Genomic DNA, 5931 nt, shown 5'->3' on the forward strand with positions numbered 1-5931 from the left:
GACGCGAGAGGGGTGCTTTCTCCTAGTCTCAGTGGGTACCAGGGGCTCTCTCTCCCCCTCTGGCCGGAGTTGGTTGCAGCCGGTTGCGGGGCGGTGAGTAGGAGGAGGTGGAGGAGATCTGGCGGGCCCTTGGGTGGGGGGCCAGCGCTGCTCTGTCTGGTTCCGAAGAGGGCGGGCTGCAGCTGGAGCGGACGGACTGAGATTGGGATTTCGCAGAGCGGGGCAGGGCAGAGCAGCGCAGGGCAGGGCAGGGCAGGGCAAAGGCAGAACGGGAAGAGAGACGTCCAGGATCCCGCCGCAAGAAGCAGCAGAAAGGATGACAAGGTTAGTGAGGGCAGGGACGAATAGTTTTCTTTGCTCTTTTTCACCCCCGGCACCAGGAACAAAAGCATGGACGGGGGTCCGCGGAGTAGAGAAAGACTCGGGGGCGGATAAGAAGCAGCCAAGGGTTGCTTGGCCTTTGAGGGGCACCAAGAAGAACATGTGGGGACTGTTGGGGGAACTCATCTTCGAGCTGGATCTGGGGGTCGTGGGACTGGAGTGAGCTGTCGGAAGAGAGGAGCGGATGCAAAAGGGGTCTTTACCCTCATCTTGGGCTCCCTGGGGTGGAATATGTGTTGGATCGGGGGTGCGGCAGCTGCGTTTGTAAAACAGAGGAGATAGACTTTGCATAATTCTCTCCCAACAGCCCCCAAAGGGAGAGCTTGAGAGATTTGTAGGGACCCCAGAAGCACCTCCTTTTGGATGGGACTTTGGGATAGAAGTGTAGAACTGGGGCTACCCCGAGGTGCAATGAAAGCGAGCGCTGTGTTGTAGTGGGGCTTTGGAAGGAAGAAAGAGAGTCAGAGAACTTGGGTGGGAGCTTCCCGGCTGGGACTTTTTCTACTTTGCTCTGCGGGTGTCTAGGTTACCTCTAAGTTTCAACCCCCCAGACGCCAAGCGTGGCTTTTGTTGCCTTGTTTGACGTATCCCGGTGTTCAACTTTGCAAAAGCGAGACTACGTGCTGGCCCCAGCTGATTGAGGAGGGGGATGTTCACTTTTTTTTTTGTTTAGGAGATTTAATAATATAGATCCAGTCAGTCATTTATTAAAAGCGCACAAGACCTGGCTCACCCCAGCCAGAGCCAGGAAATTAAAAGGCTGACAGGCAGTAGCTCCAAGGGCTGGGGTTTCCTGTTTTAAAGAGCTTTGTAAATGGAATCTACCTCCTCCATAAATCCATCTACCCTTCTTATGCAAAAGAGAAACCTAGAAGAAAGAGGCAAAGTGGGACTGGGGGAGAAAAGTGCTGGATTTGGAGTTGAAGGACCTGGGTTCTAATGTGAGCTCTGCTCTCATTTCCTGTGGGATCTAGGAACCTCAAAGGGCTTTAATTTGCTCATCTGTAAAATGGGAGTAAGGAGTGGACTTGATGACCTCCAAGGCCCTTTCCAGGTCTAAATCTCTGAATCTGTGACTAATCCTGTTACCTTTTATCCTCCCAGCTCTCTCCTTACTATTTTGCTCTAGGCTCATCTCTCATCTCTCACCTCGCATTTCCATAACTCCCCCAAAGTCTCTACCTATTAGGCAATTTACCGCTGTGAATGCTGCCCCACCTAGATGCAGCAGGAAGTGGGGAATAGAGAAAAGCCATACAAAAACTTATTACAGTTTTGCTAGAATTCTTTGTAAACACTCAATTACATATCGGTGCTTAATATTTGTGACCTCCCCCCCCCCAAGTTATGTATGAATGACATTTTTAATTGTGTTGAGATGTTAGGTGTTTGAGGTTTTGATTGATTTGGTTTGGTTAAGAGTGTTTTGATGATCTGTGTGTTTTCTTCAGGCTTCTTAAATTCAATCTTGACAAGAGGTATTTGATTGTACTGTGAAGGGCTAAATGTGTGCCCCCAAAGCAATAGGATTTTTGGATTCTAATAGGATAGCAACTAGTTGTTGAGTTTTAGATAAACATTTAGGTTGTCTAGTATTAAAAAGAAGAGCTTATTTCCTGGGTGCTCTTGCCCCAGACTGTGAAAATATTTGTAAGGAAGAAGATTAAGCTTCTCTAAAAAACAATGAAACAGTGGCCTTTTTCATGGTTTTAATTTAGTCATTTAAAGGTATTGTGAATGATCCATAAAAGATGCACATTCATTATTACTTGGGAGAAAGAAGAATTATTGCATTTGAGTAACGTAAGTAACCAGTGCAGCCTTCACCTCTTGAGACCTAGTGGTTTACAAATCCCAGTCTCACTGACAAATGGAAAAATGAGATGTTTGGTTTTAGTACAGTCATCATTTTGCTCAATTTGCAATCTTCAATCTGTTTCAAGCAGCTGGCAGCTGTTGCTCTTAGGATGAGGCCCAAGACCTTGACTGTAGGGGGTGCAGTCTGGATCCATAATGGAGGTGGGAGAATAAAAGGATTCTCAGAAAATTATGGCAAGAAGCTCACATAACTTCTATCTTCCAGGAGCCTGACTGAAGCCAGAGCTCTTCACCATCCTTTCCAGAAGAACTTCCTTTTATTTGCAGAATTATAGGGGGTGGGGAGGCAGATCCAGGGAGGTTAGAAGGGGAAGGGGGTAGGAAGATAGAGGAAGAGGACAACTTTTAATTTAGCAATTAGTAGCTAAATAGCTTCATTCCCTCCCCAATTCCCCCCCCCCCAAAAAAAATCAAAACCCTAATACACTATTTTCCCAATTATGAAAAGAGAGGTTTTTTAAATCCAAAAGTATACTGGAAATGTAAATGAGAGAATTAGATTTCTTTCAAATCATCTTAGTAGACTAGCAATGGGGGTTATGACTTTGTTAATTTTTAGCCCATAGCATAGTGTGGGCTTGCCAAACTGCAAACTTGGAAAGAGAATTAGCTCTGCACCTATTCCAAGAGCACACGTGTTTCATGAGTTAGATCGCCCATGCAGATGTTTAAGTCTTTTCCTGTCCCTTAACTGATTATTAACCTGTACATGTCTTCTGCATCAAACAAAAACAAGTTCCAAATGATCTGATTAATCTACAATCCCCCATAATACTACATTATTGCTTCAGGGCATATTTTAACAGGATTCATAACACTAATTTGGCTCCTTCAGGAACTTGTTTTACAGCATGCGCTGACTCTACTCAGACAGAATGCATTTTAAAGTTCTTTATGCCTGTAGGAAACCTTTGTATTTAAGAATCACCAAGTGTATTACAGGTGTCAGTTACCAATAATTGCCCACTGCTTTTCTTTAGGTTTGGGTGAGCTGAATTTCATTTGATAGAGATAGGAAATCCATATTTAGTGAAAAGGAGTCTTTTGAGACCTGAGTCTAACCCTACTGTGCCAAAGATATGGGATGGTACATTCAGGATTTACCATATGTAGCCTTTGAAAGGAGACTGATTTGGCATCAGCCCCAGGGGACTATATAACATATGTCTTGATGAAGCATCCCCATGGAAGAGATGTGCAATTCTATTGTTCATGACCTGTGACACTATACTGATGTCTGTACCATACCATTCCTGGTAAAGTGGACAGCAGATGGGTTCACAGACACAACAGATGTTCCCCTTGAAACTCAGGTACAAAATAAAACATTTGTACATTTCAACCAATCAGTTTCAAAGAAACACTTCTTTCCTCCAGCCTCCCAGGTGCTTCTGGCTTTATGCATTAAGACTAACTGAGCTCTAAGTTGTCTTTGTTATAGGGGTATAGTATCTGTATACATAGGGATTAAGGAACAGACTTTAACTCTTAAAAGTTTTTGCTATTCCCTGGCCAAATGAGAGGGAAGGAGATGTAGTCATGTAAGGGAAAAAATGGAAAGAAAACTAGAATAAAGGGAAATCAGCAAGCTCAGGATGTTCTATGTTGTCCTCAGATATCCAAGGAAACTGGGAAAGTCTTCATATGTTGATGAATGAAAAGATGTAAGACTTAAGTTTTGCACCAGGGAGTCAGACAACTAATTCCCAGGTAAGATGGTGGTGTTTAGTATCATCTTTGGTTAGTCAGAATCATAGAATTTCCTATCAGAAAGGAATTTTAGAGGTCTTCTAATTCAGCCTCTTTTTTTTCCCTACAAATGGAGAAACAAGCCCAATCAGATTAAGTAACTTGTCCAGGTAGTTCATAACAGAGCCAAGACTCAAACCCAGGTCTCCTGAATTCTTGATCAGCATTCTTCCTGTTAGTCATTCATTTCTGAGTTTCTTCAATAGAGTACAATAATATCCAGTTATTTACTAATTTCTTAGGATTAATTAAATAAGACAAAGCATTCAAAATGCTCTATTCGTGTAAAGGTACTAAGTAAGCTACTGCCAGTATGAGAAATACTTTACACGTGGCCTACCTGATGTCAAATGTATCTCCTTGATGTTGTAGTTTTGAAGTTCTGTTAGGATATTTCTTGGTGTTAAAAGATAACCTCTGGATTTCACTGAACTTTGCATTTCTTTCTACTTCCATGACTACTGAGAAATTTCCCTGCATTATTTCTTGGACTATGGTATCCTGCTTTTCTTTTTTTCTGGTTTTCTATTGTCTTTAGATGATAATTTCCAACTCTCCTTCCGAGTTTAGTATTCTTATTTTGTTGTGCACTCATGTATTTTTCCAATCTTGATTTATTCCATTATTTTTCGTTCTTTCTCAATTTTTTTTTTTTACCTTGCTTTGGTTGTTCTCTTTTTGCAGAATCTGCTTCTACTGAAAAGGTTTATTCTTTTGTTCCAGACCTTCTAGTCTCATTAGATTTGCTGATCTCTTCCTTTAGAATTCTAACTTCTAGGGGCAGCTAGGTGGCACAGTGAATAGAGCACTGGCCCTGGAGTCAGGAGGACCTGAGTTCAAATCCAGACTCAGACACTTAACACTCACTAGCCATGTGACCTTGGGCAAGTCACTTAACTCCAACTGCCCTCCAAAAAAAAAGGCAAAAAAAAAATTCTAACTTCTATTCTTATTTGTAGAGAGGGAGCATAGTGTAGTGAGAAGAGGGCCAGCTTTAGAGTCAGAAAGATCAGAGTTCAAATTGCACTTCTAACATATGTGGATGCATGATCCTGGAGTAGTCACTTGGCTTCTCAGAGACTCAGACAATGATGGCTATACTTTGCAGAGTAGATGCTGCTCTGCATTAGTAGAGGGAGTTTCCTCATTAGGATTTTTTAATACCAATAAAATTATTGATTGAGTCCCATTTCTTTGTATTTTCATTTAGTTCTTTGGTTGCTCTTCTGAAACATTCTGAAGGTTCTTAGAGTTGCTTTGCTGTTGTTTCAAGGAGATGCTTGTCCAATGAGATGGCATTTACCTAAAATTAGTTAGTATTTCCTCATATTTCTCTTGATCCCCTTAATGCTACTCCTTGCCATTGTTGCTCAGCTCCAGTTTGAGTTGTCTGTATAAAGTTGCTTTCTTGTTTTCTCTCTTATTAAATTGTGAGCCCTTTGAGATCAGAGGCTGGTTTTTGCCTTTCTATCCCTAGCACTCAGTTCTACTTGGCACATAGTGAGCACCCAGTAAATACTATTGATGGACTCATCAGTCAGCTTTTGTTTCTATCATATGGTTGATTTTTCTATGGTATCCTTTCTATAAGTATGCTTCTTGTTGGTCATCCTTTTTTTATGAATGACCATTGCTATCTTAACTCGGGCTTTGTTTTCTATTCTCCTCGCTTATCAGACTTGGACATGGTCTGTATCGCTCCAGGTGTGGAGATGATTCAGACTCCCATCCTCTGTCTTTACAAGTCCCTTCTCTGAGACTTTAGGCTGAGTAGGAAAGGTGGGAGGATGATGGTCCCCCAAGACACTAGTGGGGCAGTGGTGCTTCAAAAATCCTTTGCAATTGAATCTCTTCTGTTCCTTTCTCTCCCTGCACTTCTCTCTCTCTCTCTCTCTCTCTCTCTCTCTCTCTCTCTCTCTCTCT

General features: G+C 42.3%; 1 protein-coding gene across 4 annotated transcripts in view; it reads left to right on the forward strand.

Annotated features, from left to right (window-relative positions):
- PHLDB2 (pleckstrin homology like domain family B member 2) overlaps positions 1-5931 on the forward strand; it is a 155581-nt gene continuing 149650 nt past the window's right edge. The window contains exons 1-2 of one of the 4 annotated variants that reach the window (XM_069069826.1): positions 1-324; positions 3875-3969. The gene's annotated coding sequence lies outside the window, so the exon portion shown is untranslated. The remainder of the gene's footprint in view (positions 325-3874; positions 3970-5931) is intronic. The other 3 variants (XM_069069827.1, XM_069069825.1, XM_069069828.1) reach the window with 3 other exon arrangements.

This window comes from Petaurus breviceps, unplaced genomic scaffold (genome assembly GCF_028583685.1).
Source record: "Petaurus breviceps papuanus isolate PSGF00001 unplaced genomic scaffold, PetGlider_PUasm1.0 90792, whole genome shotgun sequence".
Taxonomy (NCBI): Eukaryota; Metazoa; Chordata; class Mammalia; order Diprotodontia; family Petauridae; genus Petaurus; species Petaurus breviceps.